Consider the following 20,143-nt stretch of genomic DNA (forward strand, 5'->3'; position numbering starts at 1 on the left):
GAAGGCTCAAGAAGGTGAGGAGCTGAAGGCTCAAGAAGGTGAGGAGCTGAATGCTGAAAAGGTGAGGAGCTGAAGGCTCAAGAAGGTGAGGAGCTGAAGGCTCAACAGGTGAGGAGCTGAAGGCTCAAGAAGGTGAGGAGCTGAAGGGTCAAGAAGGTGAGGAGCTGAATGCTGAAAAGGTGAGGAGCTGAAGGCTAAAAAGGTGAGGAGCTGAAGGCTCAGAAGGTGAGGAGCTGAAGGGTCAAGAGGGTGAGGAGCTGAAGGCTCAAGAAGGTGAGGAGCTGAAGGGTCAAGAAGGTGAGGAGCTGAAGGGTCAAGAAGGTGAGGAGCTGAAGGCTAAAAAGGTGAGGAGCTTGAGGCTCAAGAAGGTGAGGAGCTGAAGGGTCAAGAAGGTGAGGAGCTGAAGGCTCAAGAAGGTGAGGTGCTGAAGGCTCAAGAAGGTGAGGAGCTGAAGGGTCAAAAAGGTGAGGAGCTGAAGGCTGAAAAGGTGAGGAGCTGAAGGCTGAAAAGGTGAGGAGCTGAAGGCTCAAGAAGGTGAGGAGCTGAAGGCTCAAGAAGGTGAGGAGCTGAAGGCTGAAAAGGTGAGGAGCTGAAGGCTCAAGAAGGTGAGGAGCTGAAGGCTCAAGAAGGTGAGGAGCTGAAGGGTCAAGAAGGTGAGGAGCTGAAGGCTCAAGAAGGTGAGGTGCTGAAGGCTCAAGAAGGTGAGGTGCTGAAGGCTCAAGAAGGTGAGGGGCTGAAGGCTAAAAAGGTGAGGCGCTGAAGGCTCAAGAAGATGAGGAGCTGAAGGGTCAAGAAGGTGAGGAGCTGAAGGGTCAAGAAGGTGAGGAGCTGAAGGCTCAAGAAGGTGAGGTGCTGAAGGCTCAAGAAGGTGAGGAGCTGAAGGGTCAAAAAGGTGAGGAGCTGAAGGCTGAAAAGGTGAGGAGCTGAAGGCTCAAGAAGGTGAGGAGCTGAAGGCTCAAGAAGGTGAGGAGCTGAAGGCTCAAGAAGGTGAGGAGCTGAAGGCTGAAAAGGTGAGGAGCTGAAGGCTCAAGAAGGTGAGGAGCTGAAGGCTCAAGAAGGTGAGGAGCTGAAGGCTCAAAAAGGTGAGGAGCTGAAGGCTGAAAAGGTGAGGAGCTGAAGGCTGAAAAGGTGAGGAGCTGAAGGCTCAAGAAGGTGAGGAGCTGAAGGCTAAAAAGGTGAGGAGCTGAAGGCTCAAGAAGGTGAGGAGCTGAAGGGTCAAGAAGGTGAGGAGCTGAAGGCTCAAGAAGGTGAGGAGCTGAATGCTGAAAAGGTGAGGAGCTGAAGGCTAAAAAGGTGAGGAGCTGAAGGCTAAAAAGGTGAGGAGCTGAAGGCTCAGAAGGTGAGGAGCTGAAGGGTCAAGAAGGTGAGGAGCTGAAGGCTCAAGAAGGTGAGGAGCTTGAGGCTCAAGAAGGTGAGGAGCTGAAGGCTGAAAAGGTGAGGAGCTGAAGGCTGAAAAGGTGAGGAGCTGAAGGCTCAAGAAGGTGAGGAGGTGAAGGCTGAAAAGGTGAGGAGCTGAAGGCTCAAGAAGGTGAGGAGCTGGAGGCTAAAAAGGTGAGGAGCGGAAGGGTCAAGAAGGTGAGGAGCTTGAGGCTCAAGAAGTTGAGGAGCTGAAGGGTCAAGAAGGTGAGGAGCTTAATGCTGAAAAGGTGAGGAGCTGAAGTCTAAAAAGGTGAGGAGCTGAAGGCTCAGAAGGTGAGGACCTGAAGGGTCAAGAGGGTGAGGAGCTGAAGGCTCAAGAAGGTGAGGTGCTGAAGGCTCAAGAAGGTGAGGAGCTGAAGGGTCAAAAAGGTGAGGAGCTGAAGGCTGAAAAGGTGAGGAGCTGAAGGCTGAAAAGGTGAGGAGCTGAAGGCTCAAGAAGGTGAGGAGCTGAAGGCTAAAAAGGTGAGGAACTGAAAGCTCAAGAAGGTGAGGAGCTGGAGGCTAAAAAGGTGAGGAGCTGAAGGGTTAAGAAGGTGAGGAACTGAAAGCTCAAGAAGGTGAGGAGCTGGAGGCTAAAAAGGTGAGGAGCTGAAGGGTTAAGAAGGTGAGGAGCTGGAGGCTAAAAAGGTGAGGCGCTGAAGGCTAAAAAGGTGAGGAGCTGAAGGCTCAGAAGGTGAGGACCTGAAGGGTCAAGAGGGTGAGGAGCTGAAGGCTCAAGAAGGTGAGGTGCTGAAGGCTCAAGAATGTGAGGAGCTGAAGGGTCAAGAAGGTGAGGAGCTGAAGGGTCAAGAAGGTGAGGAGCTGAAGGCTCAAGAAGGTGAGGAGCTGAATGCTGAAAAGGTGAGGAGCTGAAGGCTAAAAGGGTGAGGAGCTGAAGGCTCAGAAGGTGAGGAGCTGAAGGGTCAAGAAGGTGAGGAGCTGAAGGGTCAAGAAGGTGAGGAGCTGAAGGCTGAAAAGGTGAGGAGCTGAATGCTGAAAAGGTGAGGAGCTGAAGGCTCAAGAAGGTGAGGAGCTGAAGGCTAAAAGGGTGAGGAGCTGAAGGCTCAAGAAGGTGAGGAGCTGAAGGGTCAAGAAGGTGAGGAGCTGAAGGCTCAAGAAGGTGAGGAGCTGAAGGCTCAAGAAGGTGAGGAGCTAAAGGCTAAAAAGGTGAGGAGCTGAAGGCTAAAAAGGTGAGGAGCTGAAGGGTCAAGAAGGGTCAAGAAGGTGAGGAGCTGAAGGGTCAAGAAGGTGAGGAGCTGAAGGCTAAAAAGGTGAGGAGCTGAAGGCTCAAGAAGGTGAGGAGCTGAATGGTCAAGAAGGTGAGGAGCTGAAGGGTCAAGAAGGTGAGGAGCTGAAGGGTCAAGAAGGTGAGGAGCTGAAGGCTAAAAAGGTGAGGAGCTGAAGGCTAAAAAGGTGAAGAGCTGAAGGGTCAAGAAGGGTCAAGAAGGTGAGGAGCTGAAGGGTCAAGAAGGTGAGGAGCTGAAGGCTAAAAAGGTGAGGAGCTGAAGGCTCAAGAAGGTGAGGAGCTGAAGGCTCAAGAAGGTGAGGAGCTGAAGGCTCAAGAAGGTGAGGAGCTGAAGGCTCAAGAAGGTGAGGAGCTAAAGGCTAAAAAGGTGAGGAGCTGAAGGCTAAAAAGGTGAAGAGCTGAAGGGTCAAGAAGGGTCAAGAAGGTGAGGAGCTGAAGGGTCAAGAAGGTGAGGAGCTGAAGGCTAAAAAGGTGAGGAGCTGAAGGCTCAAGAAGGTGAGGAGCTGAAGGCTCAAGAAGGTGAGGAGCTGAAGGCTCAAGAAGGTGAGGAGCTAAAGGCTAAAAAGGTAAAGAGCTGAAGGCTAAAAAGGTGAGGAGCTGAAGGGTCAAGAAGGGTCAAGAAGGTGAGGAGCTGAAGGGTCAAGAAGGTGAGGAGCTGAAGGCTAAAAAGGTGAGGAGCTGAAGGCTCAAGAAGGTGAGGAGCTGAAGGGTCAAGAAGGTGAGGAGCTGAAGGCTCAAGAAGGTGAGGAGCTGAATGCTGAAAAGGTGAGGAGCTGAAGGCTAAAAAGGTGAGGAGCTGAAGGCTAAAAAGGTGAGGAGCTGAAGGCTCAGAAGGTGAGGAGCTGAAGGGTCAAGAAGGTGAGGAGCTGAAGGCTCAAGAAGGTGAGGAGCTGAATGCTGAAAAGGTGAGGAGCTGAAGGCTAAAAAGGTGAGGAGCTGAAGGCTCAGAAGGTGAGGAGCTGAAGGGTCAAGAGGGTGAGGAGCTGAAGGCTCAAGAAGGTGAGGAGCTGAAGGGTCAAGAAGGTGAGGAGCTGAAGGCTGAAAAGGTGAGGAGCTGAAGGCTCAACAGGTGAGGAGCTGAAGGCTCAAGAAGGTGAGGAGCTGAAGGCTCAAGAAGGTGAGGAGCTGAATGCTGAAAAGGTGAGGAGCTGAAGGCTAAAAAGGTGAGGAGCTGAAGGCTCAGAAGGTGAGGAGCTGAAGGGTCAAGAGGGTGAGGAGCTGAAGGCTCAAGAAGGTGAGGAGCTGAAGGGTCAAGAAGGTGAGGAGCTGAAGGGTCAAGAAGGTGAGGAGCTGAAGGCTAAAAAGGTGAGGAGCTTGAGGCTCAAGAAGGTGAGGAGCTGAAGGGTCAAGAAGGTGAGGAGCTGAAGGCTCAAGAAGGTGAGGTGCTGAAGGCTCAAGAAGGTGAGGAGCTGAAGGGTCAAAAAGGTGAGGAGCTGAAGGCTGAAAAGGTGAGGAGCTGAAGGCTGAAAAGGTGAGGAGCTGAAGGCTCAAGAAGGTGAGGAGCTGAAGGCTCAAGAAGGTGAGGAGCTGAAGGCTGAAAAGGTGAGGAGCTGAAGGCTCAAGAAGGTGAGGAGCTGAAGGCTCAAGAAGGTGAGGAGCTGAAGGGTCAAGAAGGTGAGGAGCTGAAGGCTCAAGAAGGTGAGGTGCTGAAGGCTCAAGAAGGTGAGGTGCTGAAGGCTCAAGAAGGTGAGGGGCTGAAGGCTAAAAAGGTGAGGCGCTGAAGGCTCAAGAAGATGAGGAGCTAAAGGGTCAAGAAGGTGAGGAGCTGAAGGGTCAAGAAGGTGAGGAGCTGAAGGCTCAAGAAGGTGAGGTGCTGAAGGCTCAAGAAGGTGAGGAGCTGAAGGGTCAAAAAGGTGAGGAGCTGAAGGCTGAAAAGGTGAGGAGCTGAAGGCTCAAGAAGGTGAGGAGCTGAAGGCTCAAGAAGGTGAGGAGCTGAAGGCTCAAGAAGGTGAGGAGCTGAAGGCTGAAAAGGTGAGGAGCTGAAGGCTCAAGAAGGTGAGGAGCTGAAGGCTCAAGAAGGTGAGGAGCTGAAGGCTCAAAAAGGTGAGGAGCTGAAGGCTGAAAAGGTGAGGAGCTGAAGGCTGAAAAGGTGAGGAGCTGAAGGCTCAAGAAGGTGAGGGGCTGAAGGCTAAAAAGGTGAGGAGCTGAAGGCTCAGAAGGTGAGGAGCTGAAGGGTCAAGAAGGTGAGGAGCTGAAGGCTCAGAAGGTGAGGAGCTGAAGGGTCAAGAAGGTGAGGAGCTGAAGGGTCAAGAAGGTGAGGAGCTGAAGGCTCAAGAAGGTGAGGAGCTGAAGGCTCAAGAAGGTGAGGAGCTAAAGGCTAAAAAGGTAAAGAGCTGAAGGCTAAAAAGGTGAGGAGCTGAAGGGTCAAGAAGGATCAAGAAGGTGAGGAGCTGATGGGTCAAGAAGGTGAGGAGCTGAAGGCTAAAAAGGTGAGGAGCTGAAGGCTCAAGAAGGTGAGGAGCTGAAGGGTCAAGAAGGTGAGGAGCTGAAGGCTCAAGAAGGTGAGGAGCTGAATGCTGAAAAGGTGAGGAGCTGAAGGCTAAAAAGGTGAGGAGCTGAAGGCTAAAAAGGTGAGGAGCTGAAGGCTCAGAAGGTGAGGAGCTGAAGGGTCAAGAAGGTGAGGAGCTGAAGGCTCAAGAAGGTGAGGAGCTTGAGGCTCAAGAAGGTGAGGAGCTGAAGGCTGAAAAGGTGAGGAGCTGAAGGCTCAAGAAGGTGAGGAGGTGAAGGCTGAAAAGGTGAGGAGCTGAAGGCTCAAGAAGGTGAGGAGCTGGAGGCTAAAAAGGTGAGGAGCGGAAGGGTCAAGAAGGTGAGGAGCTTGAGGCTCAAGAAGTTGAGGAGCTGAAGGGTCAAGAAGGTGAGGAGCTTAATGCTGAAAAGGTGAGGAGCTGAAGGCTAAAAAGGTGAGGAGCTGAAGGCTCAGAAGGTGAGGACCTGAAGGGTCAAGAGGGTGAGGAGCTGAAGGCTCAAGAAGGTGAGGTGCTGAAGGCTCAAGAAGGTGAGGAGCTGAAGGGTCAAAAAGGTGAGGAGCTGAAGGCTGAAAAGGTGAGGAGCTGAAGGCTGAAAAGGTGAGGAGCTGAAGGCTCAAGAAGGTGAGGAGCTGAAGGCTAAAAAGGTGAGGAACTGAAAGCTCAAGAAGGTGAGGAGCTGGAGGCTAAAAAGGTGAGGAGCTGAAGGGTTAAGAAGGTGAGGAACTGAAAGCTCAAGAAGGTGAGGAGCTGGAGGCTAAAAAGGTGAGGAGCTGAAGGGTTAAGAAGGTGAGGAGCTGGAGGCTAAAAAGGTGAGGCGCTGAAGGCTAAAAAGGTGAGGAGCTGAAGGCTCAGAAGGTGAGGACCTGAAGGGTCAAGAGGGTGAGGAGCTGAAGGCTCAAGAAGGTGAGGTGCTGAAGGCTCAAGAATGTGAGGAGCTGAAGGGTCAAGAAGGTGAGGAGCTGAAGGGTCAAGAAGGTGAGGAGCTGAAGGCTCAAGAAGGTGAGGAGCTGAATGCTGAAAAGGTGAGGAGCTGAAGGCTAAAAGGGTGAGGAGCTGAAGGCTCAGAAGGTGAGGAGCTGAAGGGTCAAGAAGGTGAGGAGCTGAAGGGTCAAGAAGGTGAGGAGCTGAAGGCTGAAAAGGTGAGGAGCTGAATGCTGAAAAGGTGAGGAGCTGAAGGCTCAAGAAGGTGAGGAGCTGAAGGCTAAAAGGGTGAGGAGCTGAAGGCTCAAGAAGGTGAGGAGCTGAAGGGTCAAGAAGGTGAGGAGCTGAAGGCTCAAGAAGGTGAGGAGCTGAAGGCTCAAGAAGGTGAGGAGCTAAAGGCTAAAAAGGTGAGGAGCTGAAGGCTAAAAAGGTGAGGAGCTGAAGGGTCAAGAAGGGTCAAGAAGGTGAGGAGCTGAAGGGTCAAGAAGGTGAGGAGCTGAAGGCTAAAAAGGTGAGGAGCTGAAGGCTCAAGAAGGTGAGGAGCTGAATGGTCAAGAAGGTGAGGAGCTGAAGGGTCAAGAAGGTGAGGAGCTGAAGGGTCAAGAAGGTGAGGAGCTGAAGGCTAAAAAGGTGAGGAGATTGAGGCTCAAGAAGGTGAGGAGCTGAAGGCTCAAGAAGGTGAGGAGCTAAAGGCTAAAAAGGTGAGGAGCTGAAGGCTAAAAAGGTGAAGAGCTGAAGGGTCAAGAAGGGTCAAGAAGGTGAGGAGCTGAAGGGTCAAGAAGGTGAGGAGCTGAAGGCTAAAAAGGTGAGGAGCTGAAGGCTCAAGAAGGTGAGGAGCTGAAGGCTCAAGAAGGTGAGGAGCTGAAGGCTCAAGAAGGTGAGGAGCTAAAGGCTAAAAAGGTGAGGAGCTGAAGGCTAAAAAGGTGAAGAGCTGAAGGGTCAAGAAGGGTCAAGAAGGTGAGGAGCTGAAGGGTCAAGAAGGTGAGGAGCTGAAGGCTAAAAAGGTGAGGAGCTGAAGGGTCAAGAAGGTGAGGAGCTGAAGGCTGAAAAGGTGAGGAGCTGAATGCTGAAAAGGTGAGGAGCTGAAGGCTCAAGAAGGTGAGGAGCTGAAGGCTCAAGAAGGTGAGGAGCTGAAGGCTCAAGAAGGTGAGGAGCTGAAGGCTGAAAAGGTGAGGAGCTGAAGGCTCAAGAAGGTGAGGAGCTGAAGGCTCAAGAAGGTGAGGAGCTGAAGGCTCAGAAGGTGAGGAGCTGAAGGCTCAAGAAGGTGAGGAGCTGAAGGCTCAAGAAGGTGAGGAGCTGAAGGCTCAAGAAGGTGAGGAGCTGAAGGCTCAAGAAGGTGAGGAGCTGAAGGCTCAAGAAGGTGAGGAGCTAAAGGCTAAAAAGGTAAAGAGCTGAAGGCTAAAAAGGTGAGGAGCTGAAGGGTCAAGAAGGGTCAAGAAGGTGAGGAGCTGAAGGGTCAAGAAGGTGAGGAGCTGAAGGCTAAAAAGGTGAGGAGCTGAAGGCTCAAGAAGGTGAGGAGCTGAAGGGTCAAGAAGGTGAGGAGCTGAAGGCTCAAGAAGGTGAGGAGCTGAATGCTGAAAAGGTGAGGAGCTGAAGGCTAAAAAGGTGAGGAGCTGAAGGCTAAAAAGGTGAGGAGCTGAAGGCTCAGAAGGTGAGGAGCTGAAGGGTCAAGAAGGTGAGGAGCTGAAGGCTCAAGAAGGTGAGGAGCTGAATGCTGAAAAGGTGAGGAGCTGAAGGCTAAAAAGGTGAGGAGCTGAAGGCTCAGAAGGTGAGGAGCTGAAGGGTCAAGAGGGTGAGGAGCTGAAGGCTCAAGAAGGTGAGGAGCTGAAGGGTCAAGAAGGTGAGGAGCTGAAGGCTGAAAAGGTGAGGAGCTGAAGGCTCAACAGGTGAGGAGCTGAAGGCTCAAGAAGGTGAGGAGCTGAAGGCTCAAGAAGGTGAGGAGCTGAATGCTGAAAAGGTGAGGAGCTGAAGGCTAAAAAGGTGAGGAGCTGAAGGCTCAGAAGGTGAGGAGCTGAAGGGTCAAGAGGGTGAGGAGCTGAAGGCTCAAGAAGGTGAGGAGCTGAAGGGTCAAGAAGGTGAGGAGCTGAAGGGTCAAGAAGGTGAGGAGCTGAAGGCTAAAAAGGTGAGGAGCTTGAGGCTCAAGAAGGTGAGGAGCTGAAGGGTCAAGAAGGTGAGGAGCTGAAGGCTCAAGAAGGTGAGGTGCTGAAGGCTCAAGAAGGTGAGGAGCTGAAGGGTCAAAAAGGTGAGGAGCTGAAGGCTGAAAAGGTGAGGAGCTGAAGGCTGAAAAGGTGAGGAGCTGAAGGCTCAAGAAGGTGAGGAGCTGAAGGCTCAAGAAGGTGAGGAGCTGAAGGCTGAAAAGGTGAGGAGCTGAAGGCTCAAGAAGGTGAGGAGCTGAAGGCTCAAGAAGGTGAGGAGCTGAAGGGTCAAGAAGGTGAGGAGCTGAAGGCTCAAGAAGGTGAGGTGCTGAAGGCTCAAGAAGGTGAGGTGCTGAAGGCTCAAGAAGGTGAGGGGCTGAAGGCTAAAAAGGTGAGGCGCTGAAGGCTCAAGAAGATGAGGAGCTGAAGGGTCAAGAAGGTGAGGAGCTGAAGGGTCAAGAAGGTGAGGAGCTGAAGGCTCAAGAAGGTGAGGTGCTGAAGGCTCAAGAAGGTGAGGAGCTGAAGGGTCAAAAAGGTGAGGAGCTGAAGGCTGAAAAGGTGAGGAGCTGAAGGCTCAAGAAGGTGAGGAGCTGAAGGCTCAAGAAGGTGAGGAGCTGAAGGCTCAAGAAGGTGAGGAGCTGAAGGCTGAAAAGGTGAGGAGCTGAAGGCTCAAGAAGGTGAGGAGCTGAAGGCTCAAGAAGGTGAGGAGCTGAAGGCTCAAAAAGGTGAGGAGCTGAAGGCTGAAAAGGTGAGGAGCTGAAGGCTGAAAAGGTGAGGAGCTGAAGGCTCAAGAAGGTGAGGGGCTGAAGGCTAAAAAGGTGAGGAGCTGAAGGCTCAGAAGGTGAGGAGCTGAAGGGTCAAGAAGGTGAGGAGCTGAAGGCTCAGAAGGTGAGGAGCTGAAGGGTCAAGAAGGTGAGGAGCTGAAGGGTCAAGAAGGTGAGGAGCTGAAGGCTCAAGAAGGTGAGGAGCTGAAGGCTCAAGAAGGTGAGGAGCTAAAGGCTAAAAAGGTAAAGAGCTGAAGGCTAAAAAGGTGAGGAGCTGAAGGGTCAAGAAGGATCAAGAAGGTGAGGAGCTGATGGGTCAAGAAGGTGAGGAGCTGAAGGCTAAAAAGGTGAGGAGCTGAAGGCTCAAGAAGGTGAGGAGCTGAAGGGTCAAGAAGGTGAGGAGCTGAAGGCTCAAGAAGGTGAGGAGCTGAATGCTGAAAAGGTGAGGAGCTGAAGGCTAAAAAGGTGAGGAGCTGAAGGCTAAAAAGGTGAGGAGCTGAAGGCTCAGAAGGTGAGGAGCTGAAGGGTCAAGAAGGTGAGGAGCTGAAGGCTCAAGAAGGTGAGGAGCTTGAGGCTCAAGAAGGTGAGGAGCTGAAGGCTGAAAAGGTGAGGAGCTGAAGGCTGAAAAGGTGAGGAGCTGAAGGCTCAAGAAGGTGAGGAGGTGAAGGCTGAAAAGGTGAGGAGCTGAAGGCTCAAGAAGGTGAGGAGCTGGAGGCTAAAAAGGTGAGGAGCGGAAGGGTCAAGAAGGTGAGGAGCTTGAGGCTCAAGAAGTTGAGGAGCTGAAGGGTCAAGAAGGTGAGGAGCTTAATGCTGAAAAGGTGAGGAGCTGAAGGCTAAAAAGGTGAGGAGCTGAAGGCTCAGAAGGTGAGGACCTGAAGGGTCAAGAGGGTGAGGAGCTGAAGGCTCAAGAAGGTGAGGTGCTGAAGGCTCAAGAAGGTGAGGAGCTGAAGGGTCAAAAAGGTGAGGAGCTGAAGGCTGAAAAGGTGAGGAGCTGAAGGCTCAAGAAGGTGAGGAGCTGAAGGCTAAAAAGGTGAGGAACTGAAAGCTCAAGAAGGTGAGGAGCTGGAGGCTAAAAAGGTGAGGAGCTGAAGGGTTAAGAAGGTGAGGAACTGAAAGCTCAAGAAGGTGAGGAGCTGGAGGCTAAAAAGGTGAGGAGCTGAAGGGTTAAGAAGGTGAGGAGCTGGAGGCTAAAAAGGTGAGGCGCTGAAGGCTAAAAAGGTGAGGAGCTGAAGGCTCAGAAGGTGAGGACCTGAAGGGTCAAGAGGGTGAGGAGCTGAAGGCTCAAGAAGGTGAGGTGCTGAAGGCTCAAGAATGTGAGGAGCTGAAGGGTCAAGAAGGTGAGGAGCTGAAGGGTCAAGAAGGTGAGGAGCTGAAGGCTCAAGAAGGTGAGGAGCTGAATGCTGAAAAGGTGAGGAGCTGAAGGCTAAAAGGGTGAGGAGCTGAAGGCTCAGAAGGTGAGGAGCTGAAGGGTCAAGAAGGTGAGGAGCTGAAGGGTCAAGAAGGTGAGGAGCTGAAGGCTGAAAAGGTGAGGAGCTGAATGCTGAAAAGGTGAGGAGCTGAAGGCTCAAGAAGGTGAGGAGCTGAAGGCTAAAAGGGTGAGGAGCTGAAGGCTCAAGAAGGTGAGGAGCTGAAGGGTCAAGAAGGTGAGGAGCTGAAGGCTCAAGAAGGTGAGGAGCTGAAGGCTCAAGAAGGTGAGGAGCTAAAGGCTAAAAAGGTGAGGAGCTGAAGGCTAAAAAGGTGAGGAGCTGAAGGGTCAAGAAGGGTCAAGAAGGTGAGGAGCTGAAGGGTCAAGAAGGTGAGGAGCTGAAGGCTAAAAAGGTGAGGAGCTGAAGGCTCAAGAAGGTGAGGAGCTGAATGGTCAAGAAGGTGAGGAGCTGAAGGGTCAAGAAGGTGAGGAGCTGAAGGGTCAAGAAGGTGAGGAGCTGAAGGCTAAAAAGGTGAGGAGATTGAGGCTCAAGAAGGTGAGGAGCTGAAGGCTCAAGAAGGTGAGGAGCTAAAGGCTAAAAAGGTGAGGAGCTGAAGGCTAAAAAGGTGAAGAGCTGAAGGGTCAAGAAGGGTCAAGAAGGTGAGGAGCTGAAGGGTCAAGAAGGTGAGGAGCTGAAGGCTAAAAAGGTGAGGAGCTGAAGGCTCAAGAAGGTGAGGAGCTGAAGGCTCAAGAAGGTGAGGAGCTGAAGGCTCAAGAAGGTGAGGAGCTAAAGGCTAAAAAGGTGAGGAGCTGAAGGCTAAAAAGGTGAAGAGCTGAAGGGTCAAGAAGGGTCAAGAAGGTGAGGAGCTGAAGGGTCAAGAAGGTGAGGAGCTGAAGGCTAAAAAGGTGAGGAGCTGAAGGGTCAAGAAGGTGAGGAGCTGAAGGCTGAAAAGGTGAGGAGCTGAATGCTGAAAAGGTGAGGAGCTGAAGGCTCAAGAAGGTGAGGGGCTGAAGGCTATAAAGGTGAGGAGCTGAAGGCTCAAGAAGGTCAGGAGCTGAAGCCTTAAGAAGGTGAGGAGCTGAAGGGTCAAGAAGGTGAGGGGCTGAAGGCTAAAAAGGTGAGGAGCTGAAGGGTCAAGAAGGTGAGGAGCTGAAGGCTGAAAAGGTGAGGAGCTGAAGGCTCAAGAAGGTGAGGAGCTGAAGGGTCAAGAAGGTGAGGGGCTGAAGGCTAAAAAGGTGAGGAGCTGAAGGGTCAAGAAGGTGAGGAGCTGAAGGCTCAAGAAGGTGAGGAGCTGAAGGCTGAAAAGGTGAGGAGCTGAAGGCTCAAGAAGGTGAGGAGCTGAAGGCTGAAAAGGTGAGGAGCTGAAGGCTGAAAAGGTGAGGAGCTGAAGGCTCAAGAAGGTGAGGAGCTGAAGGCTCAAGAAGGTGAGGAGCTGAAGGCTGAAAAGGTGAGGAGCTGAAGGCTCAAGAAGGTGAGGAGCTGAAGGGTCAAGAAGGTGAGGAGCTGAAGGCTGAAAAGGTGAGGAGCTGAAGGCTCAAGAAGGTGAGGAGCTGAAGGGTCAAGAAGGTGAGGGGCTGAAGGCTAAAAAGGTGAGGAGCTGAAGGGTCAAGAAGGTGAGGAGCTGAAGGCTCAAGAAGGTGAGGAGCTGAAGGCTGAAAAGGTGAGGAGCTGAAGGCTCAAGAAGGTGAGGAGCTGAAGGCTGAAAAGGTGAGGAGCTGAAGGCTGAAAAGGTGAGGAGCTGAAGGCTCAAGAAGGTGAGGAGCTGAAGGCTCAAGAAGGTGAGGAGCTGAAGGCTGAAAAGGTGAGGAGCTGAAGGCTCAAGAAGGTGAGGAGCTGAAGGGTCAAGAAGGTGAGGAGCTGAAGGCTGAAAAGGTGAGGAGCTGAAGGGTCAATAAGGTGAGGAGCTGGAGGCTATAAAGGTGAGGAGCTGAAGGGTCAATAAGGTGAGGAGCTGAAGGCTGAAACGGTGAGGAGCTGAAGGCTAAAAAGGTGAGGCGCTGAAGGCTCAAGAAGGTGAGGAGCTGAAGGCTGAAAAGGTGAGGAGCTGAAGGCTCAAGAAGGTGAGGAGCTGAAGGGTCAAGAAGGTGAGGAGCTGAAGGCTGAAAAGGTGAGGAGCTGAAGGCTCAAGAAGGTGAGGAGCTGAAGGGTCAAGAAGGTGAGGAGCTGGAGGCTAAAAAGGTGAGGAGCTGAAGGCTCAAGAAGGGTCAAGAAGGTGAGGAGCTGAAGGGTCAAGAAGGTGAGGAGCTGAATGGTCAAGAAGGTGAGGAGCTGAAGGGTCAAGAAGGTGAGGAGCTGAAGGGTCAAGAAGGTGAGGAGCTGAAGGCTCAAGAAGGTGAGGAGCTGAAGGGTCAAGAAGGTGAGGAGCTGAAGGGTCAAGAAGGTGAGGAGCTGAAGGCTAAAAAGGTGAGGAGATTGAGGCTCAAGAAGGTGAGGACCTGAAGGGTCAAGAAGGTGAGGAGCTGAAGGCTGAAAAGGTGAGGAGCTGAAGGCTGAAAAGGTGAGGAGCTGAAGGCTCAAGAAGGTGAGGAGCTGAAGGCTCAAGAAGGTGAGGAGCTGAAGGCTGAAAAGGTGAGGAGCTGAAGGCTCAAGAAGGTGAGGAGCTGAAGGGTCAAGAAGGTGAGGAGCTGAAGGCTGAAAAGGTGAGGAGCTGAAGGGTCAATAAGGTGAGGAGCTGGAGGCTATAAAGGTGAGGAGCTGAAGGGTCAATAAGGTGAGGAGCTGAAGGCTGAAACGGTGAGGAGCTGAAGGCTAAAAAGGTGAGGCGCTGAAGGCTCAAGAAGGTGAGGAGCTGAAGGCTCAAGAAGGTGAGGTGCTGAAGGCTCAAGAAGGTGAGGTGCTGAAGGCTCAAGAAGGTGAGGAGCTGAAGGCTCAAGAAGGTGAGGAGCTGAAGGCTGAAAAGGTGAGGAGCTGAAGGCTGAAAAGGTGAGGAGCTGAAGGCTCAAGAAGGTGAGGAGCTGAAGGGTCAAGAAGGTGAGGAGCTGAAGGCTATAAAGGTGAGGAGCTGAAGGCTCAAGAAGGTGAGGAGCTGAAGCCTTAAGAAGGGGAGGAGCTGAAGGGTCAAGAAGGTGAGGGGCTGAAGGCTAAAAAGGTGAGGAGCTGAAGGCTGAAAAGGTGAGGAGCTGAATGCTGAAAAGGTGAGGAGCTGAAGGCTAAAAAGGTGAGGAGCTGAAGGCTCAGAAGGTGAGGAGCTGAAGGGTCAAGAAGGTGAGGAGCTGAAGGCTCAAGAAGGTGAGGAGCTGAAGGGTCAAGAATGTGAGGAGCTGAAGGGTCAAGAAGGTGAGGAGCTGAAGGCTAAAAAGGTGAGGAGATTGAGGCTCAAGAAGGTGAGGAGCTGAAGGGTCAAGAAGGTGAGGAGCTGAAGGCTGAAAAGGTGAGGAGCTGAAGGCTGAAAAGGTGAGGAGCTGAAGGCTCAGAAGGTGAGGAGCTGAAGGGTCAAGAGGGTGAGGAGCTGAAGGGTCAAGAAGGTGAGGAGCTGAATGGTCAAGAAGGTGAGGAGCTGAAGGGTCAAGAAGGTGAGGAGCTGAAGGGTCAAGAAGGTGAGGAGCTGAAGGCTCAAGAAGGTGAGGAGCTGAAGGGTCAAGAAGGTGAGGAGCTGAAGGGTCAAGAAGGTGAGGAGCTGAAGGCTAAAAAGGTGAGGAGATTGAGGCTCAAGAAGGTGAGGACCTGAAGGGTCAAGAAGGTGAGGAGCTGAAGGCTGAAAAGGTGAGGAGCTGAAGGCTGAAAAGGTGAGGAGCTGAAGGCTCAAGAAGGTGAGGAGCTGAAGGCTCAAGAAGGTGAGGAGCTGAAGGCTGAAAAGGTGAGGAGCTGAAGGCTCAAGAAGGTGAGGAGCTGAAGGGTCAAGAAGGTGAGGAGCTGAAGGCTGAAAAGGTGAGGAGCTGAAGGGTCAATAAGGTGAGGAGCTGGAGGCTATAAAGGTGAGGAGCTGAAGGGTCAATAAGGTGAGGAGCTGAAGGCTGAAACGGTGAGGAGCTGAAGGCTAAAAAGGTGAGGCGCTGAAGGCTCAAGAAGGTGAGGAGCTGAAGGCTCAAGAAGGTGAGGTGCTGAAGGCTCAAGAAGGTGAGGTGCTGAAGGCTCAAGAAGGTGAGGAGCTGAAGGCTCAAGAAGGTGAGGAGCTGAAGGCTGAAAAGGTGAGGAGCTGAAGGCTGAAAAGGTGAGGAGCTGAAGGCTCAAGAAGGTGAGGAGCTGAAGGGTCAAGAAGGTGAGGAGCTGAAGGCTATAAAGGTGAGGAGCTGAAGGCTCAAGAAGGTGAGGAGCTGAAGCCTTAAGAAGGGGAGGAGCTGAAGGGTCAAGAAGGTGAGGGGCTGAAGGCTAAAAAGGTGAGGAGCTGAAGGCTGAAAAGGTGAGGAGCTGAATGCTGAAAAGGTGAGGAGCTGAAGGCTAAAAAGGTGAGGAGCTGAAGGCTCAGAAGGTGAGGAGCTGAAGGGTCAAGAAGGTGAGGAGCTGAAGGCTCAAGAAGGTGAGGAGCTGAAGGGTCAAGAATGTGAGGAGCTGAAGGGTCAAGAAGGTGAGGAGCTGAAGGCTAAAAAGGTGAGGAGATTGAGGCTCAAGAAGGTGAGGAGCTGAAGGGTCAAGAAGGTGAGGAGCTGAAGGCTGAAAAGGTGAGGAGCTGAAGGCTGAAAAGGTGAGGAGCTGAAGGCTCAGAAGGTGAGGAGCTGAAGGGTCAAGAGGGTGAGGAGCTGAAGGGTCAAGAAGGTGAGGAGCTGAAGGCTAAAAAGGTGAGGAGCTGAAGGGTCAAGAAGGTATGGAGCTGAAGGCTGAAAAGGTGAGGAGCTGAAGGCTGAAAAGGTGAGGAGCTGAAGGCTCAACAGGTGAGGAGCTGAAGGCTCAAGAAGGTGATGAGCTGAAGGCTCAAGAAGGTGAGGAGCTGAATGCTGAAAAGGTGAGGAGCTGAAGGCTAAAAAGGTGAGGAGCTGAAGGCTCAGAAGGTGAGGAGCTGAAGGGTCAAGAAGGTGAGGAGCTGAAGGGTCAAGAATGTGAGGAGCTGAAGGGTCAAGAAGGTGAGGAGCTGAAGGCTAAAAAGGTGAGGAGCTTGAGGCTCAAGAAGGTGAGGAGCTGAAGGGTCAAAAAGGTGAGGAGCTGAAGGCTGAAAAGGTGAGGAGCTGAAGGCTGAAAAGGTGAGGAGCTGAAGGCTCAAGAAGGTGAGGAGCTGAAGGGTCAAGAAGGTGAGGAGCTGAAGGCTATAAAGGTGAGGAGCTGAAGGCTCAAGAAGGTGAGGAGCTGAAGCCTTAAGAAGGGGAGGAGCTGAAGGGTCAAGAAGGTGAGGGGCTGAAGGCTAAAAAGGTGAGGAGCTGAAGGCTGAAAAGGTGAGGAGCTGAAGGCTCAAGAAGGTGAGGAGCTGAAGGGTCAAGAAGGTGAGGAGCTGAAGGGTCAAGAAGGTGAGGAGCTGGAGGCTAAAAAGGTGAGGAGCTGAAGGCTCAAGAAGGGTCAAGAAGGTGAGGAGCTGAAGGGTCAAGAAGGTGAGGAGCTGAAGGCTCAAGAAGGTGAGGAGCTGAATGGTCAAGAAGGTGAGGAGCTGAAGGGTCAAGAAGGTGAGGAGCTGAAGGGTCAAGAAGGTGAGGAGCTGAAGGCTAAAAAGGTGAGGAGATTGAGGCTCAAGAAGGTGAGGAGCTGAAGGGTCAAGAAGGTGAGGAGCTGAAGGCTGAAAAGGTGAGGAGCTGAAGGCTGAAAAGGTGAGGAGCTGAAGGCTCAAGAAGGTGAGGAGCTGAAGGCTCAAGAAGGTGAGGAGCTGAAGGCTGAAAAGGTGAGGAGCTGAAGGCTCAAGAAGGTGAGGAGCTGAAGGGTCAAGAAGGTGAGGAGCTGAAGGCTGAAAAGGTGAGGAGCTGAAGGGTCAATAAGGTGAGGAGCTGGAGGCTATAAAGGTGAGGAGCTGAAGGCTCAAGAAGGTGAGGAGCTGAAGGGTCAAGAAGGTGAGGAGCTGAAGGCTGAAAAGGTGAGGAGCTGAAGGCTCAAGAAGGTGAGGAGCTGAAGGCTCAAGAAGGTGAGGAGCTGAAGGCTGAAAAGGTGAGGAGCTGAAGGCTCAAGAAGGTGAGGAGCTGAAGGGTCAAGAAGGTGAGGAGCTGAAGGCTGAAAAGGTGAGGAGCTGAAGGGTCAATAAGGTGAGGAGCTGAAGGCTGAAACGGTGAGGAGCTGAAGGCTAAAAAGGTGAGGAGCTGAACGCTCAAGAAGGTGAGGTGCTGAAGGCTCAAGAAGGTGAGGTGCTGAAGGGTCAAGAAGGTGAGGAGCTGAAGGCTGAAAAGGTGAGGAGCTGAATGCTGAAAAGGTGAGGAGCTGAAGGCTAAAAAGGTGAGGAGCTGAAGGCTCAGAAGGTGAGGACCTGAAGGGTCAAGAGGGTGAGGAGCTGAAGGCTCAAGAAGGTGAGGTGCTGAAGGCTCAAGAAGGTGAGGAGTTGAAGGGTCAAGAAGGTGAGGAGCTGAAGGGTCAAGAAGGTGAGGAGCTGAAGGGTCAAGAAGGTGAGGAGCTGAAGGCTAAAAAGGTGAGGAACTGAAAGCTCAAGAAGGTGAGGAGCTGGAGGCTAAAAAGGTGAGGAGCTGAAGGCTCAAGAAGGTGAGGAGCTGAAGGCTCAAGAAGGTGAGGAGCTGAAGGGTCAAGAAGGTGAGGAGCTGAAGGGTCAAGAAGGTGAGGAGGTGAAGGCTGAAAAGGTGAGGGGCTGAAGGCTAAAAAGGTGAGGAGCTGAAGGCTGAAAAGGTGAGGAGCTGAAGGCTCAAGAAGGTGAGGAGCTGAAGGGTCAAGAAGGTGAGGAGCTGAAGGCTGAAAAGGTGAGGAGCTGAAGGGTCAATAAGGTGAGGAGCTGGAGGCTAAAACGGTGAGGAGCTGAAGGCTAAAAAGGTGAGGCGCTGAAGGGTCAATAAGGTGAGGAGCTGAAGGCTGAAACGGTGAGGAGCTGAAGGCTAAAAAGGTGAGGCGCTGAAGGCTCAAGAAGGTGAGGAGCTGAAGGCTCAAGAAGGTGAGGTGCTGAATGCTGAAAAGGTGAGGAGCTGAAGGCTAAAAAGGTGAGGAGCTGAAGGCTCAGAAGGTGAGGAGCTGGAGGCTGAAACGGTGAGGAGCTGAAGGCTAAAAAGGTGAGGCGCTGAAGGGTCAATAAGGTGAGGAGCTGAAGGCTGAAACGGTGAGGAGCTGAAGGCTAAAAAGGTGAGGCGCTGAAGGCTCAAGAAGGTGAGGAGCTGAAGGCTCAAGAAGGTGAGGTGCTGAATGCTGAAAAGGTGAGGAGCTGAAGGCTAAAAAGGTGAGGAGCTGAAGGCTCAGAAGGTGAGGAGCTGAAGGGTCAAGAGGGTGAGGAGCTGAAGGCTCAAGAAGGTGAGGAGCTGAAGGGTCAAGAAGGTGAGGAGCTGAAGGGTCAAGAAGGTGGGGAGCTGAAGGCTAAAAAGGTGAGGAGCTTGAGGCTCAAGAAGGTGAGGAGCTGAAGGGTCAAAAAGGTGAGGAGCTGAAGGCTGAAAAGGTGAGGAGCTGAAGGCTGAAAAGGTGAGGAGCTGAAGGCTCAAGAAGGTGAGGAGCTGAAGGGTCAAGAAGGTGAGGGGCTGAAGGCTAAAAAGGTGAGGCGCTGAAGGCTCAAGAAGATGAGGAGCTGAAGGCTCAAGAAGGTGAGGAGCTGAAGGCTCAAGAAGGTGAGGTGCTGAAGGCTCAAGAAGGTGAGGGGCTGAAGGCTAAAAAGGTGAGGCGCTGAAGGCTCAAGAAGATGAGGAGCTGAAGGCTCAAGAAGGTGAGGAGCTGAAGGCTCAAGAAGGGTCAAGAAGGTGAGGAGCTGAAGGGTCAAGAAGGTGAGGAGCTGAAGGCTAAAAAGGTGAGGAGCTGAAGGCTCAAGAAGGTGAGGAGCTGAATGGTCAAGAAAGTGAGGAGCTGAAGGCTAAAAAGGTGAGGAGATTGAGGCTCAAGAAGGTGAGGAGCTGAAGGGTCAAGAAGGTGAGGAGCTGAAGGCTCAAGAGGGTGAGGAGCTGAAGGCTCAAGAAGGTGAGGAGCTGAAGGGTCAAGAAGGTGAGGAGCTGAAGGCTCAAGAAGGTGAGGAGCTGAAGGCTAAAAAGGTGAGGAGCTGAAGGCTCAAGAAGGTGAGGAGCTGAATGGTCAAGAAGGTGAGGAGCTGAAGGGTCAAGAAGGTGAGGAGCTGAAGGGTCAAGAAGGTGAGGAGCTGAAGGCTAAAAAGGTGAGGAGATTGAGGCTCAAGAAGGTGAGGAGCTGAAGGCTCAAGAAGGTGAGGAGCTGAAGGCTCAAGAAGGTATGGAGCTGAAGGCTGAAAAGGTGAGGAGCTGAAGGCTCAGAAGGTGAGGAGCTGAAGGCTCAAGAAGGTGAGGAGCTGAAGGCTCAAGAAGGTGAGGAGCTGAAGGGTCAAGAAGGTGAGGAGCTGAAGGGTCAAGAAGGTGAGGAGCTGAAGGCTCAAGAAGGTGAGGAGCTGAAGGCTCAAGAAGGTGAGGAGCTGAAGGGTCAAGAAGGTGAGGAGCTGAAGGGTCAAGAAGGGTCAAGAAGGTGAGGAGCTGAAGGGTCAAGAAGGTGAGGAGCTGAAGGCTAAAAAGGTGAGGAGCTGAAGGCTCAAGAAGGTGAGGAGCTGAATGGTCAAGAAGGTGAGGAGCTGAAGGGTCAAGAAGGTGAGGAGCTGAAGGGTCAAGAAGGTGAGGAGCTGAAGGCTAAAAAGGTGAGGAGATTTAGGCTCAAGAAGGTGAGGAGCTGAAGGGTCAAGAAGGTGAGGAGCTGAAGGCTCAAGAAGGTGAGGCGCTGAAGGCTCAAGAAGATGAGGAGCCGAAGGCTCAAGAAGGTGAGGAGCTGAAGGGTCAAGAAGGTGAGGAGCTGAAGGCTGAAAAGGTGAGGAGCTGAATGCTGAAAAGGTGAGGAGCTGAAGGCTCAAGAAGGTGAGGAGCTGAAGGCTAAAAGGGTGAGGAGCTGAGGGCTCAGAAGGTGAGGAGCTGAAGGGTCAAGAAGGTGAGGAGCTGAAGGGTCAAGAAGGTGAGGAGCTGAAGGCTGAAAAGGTGAGGAGCTGAATGCTGAAAAGGTGAGGAGCTGAAGGCTCAAGAAGGTGAGGAGCTGAAGGCTAAAAGGGTGAGGAGCTGAAGGCTCAGAAGGTGAGGAGCTGAAGGGTCAAGAAGGTGAGGAGCTGAAGGGTCAAGAAGGTGAGGAGCTGAAGGCTCAAGAAGGTGAGGAGCTAAAGGCTAAAAAGGTGAGGAGCTGAAGGGTCAAGAAGGGTCAAGAAGGTGAGGAGCTGAAGGCTCAAGAAGGTGAGGAGCTGAAGGCTCAAGAAGGTGAGGAGCTGAAGACTCAAGAAGGTGAGGAGCTAAAGGCTAAAAAGGTGAGGAGCTGAAGGCCAAAAAGGTGAGGAGCTGAAGGGTCAAGAAGGTGAGGAGCTGAAGGCTCAAGAAGGTGAGGAGCTAAAGGCTAAAAAGGTGAGGAGCTGAAGGCTCAGAAGGTGAGGAGCTGAAGGCTCAAGAAGGTGAGGAGCTGAAGACTCAAGAAGGTGAGGAGCTGAAGGCTCAAGAAGGTGAGGAGCTGAAGACTCAAGAAGGTGAGGAGCTAAAGGCTAAAAAGGTGAGGAGCTGAAGGCCAAAAAGGTGAGGAGCTGAAGGGTCAAGAAGGTGAGGAGCTGAAGGCTAAAAAGGTGAGGAGATTGAGGCTCAAGTAGGTGAGGAGCTGAAGGGTCAAGAAGGTGAGGAGCTGAAGGCTCAAGAAGGTGAGGAGCTGAAGGGTCAAGAAGGTGAGGAGCTGAAGGCTAAAAAGGTGAGGAGATTAAGGCTCAAGAAGGTGAGGAGCTGAAGGGTCAAGAAGGTGAGGAGCTGAAGGCTGAAAAGGTGAGGAGCTGAAGGCTGAAAAGGTGAGGAGCTGAAGGCTC

Source organism: Blennius ocellaris (genome assembly GCF_963422515.1).
Source record: "Blennius ocellaris genome assembly, contig: SUPER_5_unloc_1, whole genome shotgun sequence".
NCBI classification, from domain to species: Eukaryota; Metazoa; Chordata; class Actinopteri; order Blenniiformes; family Blenniidae; genus Blennius; species Blennius ocellaris.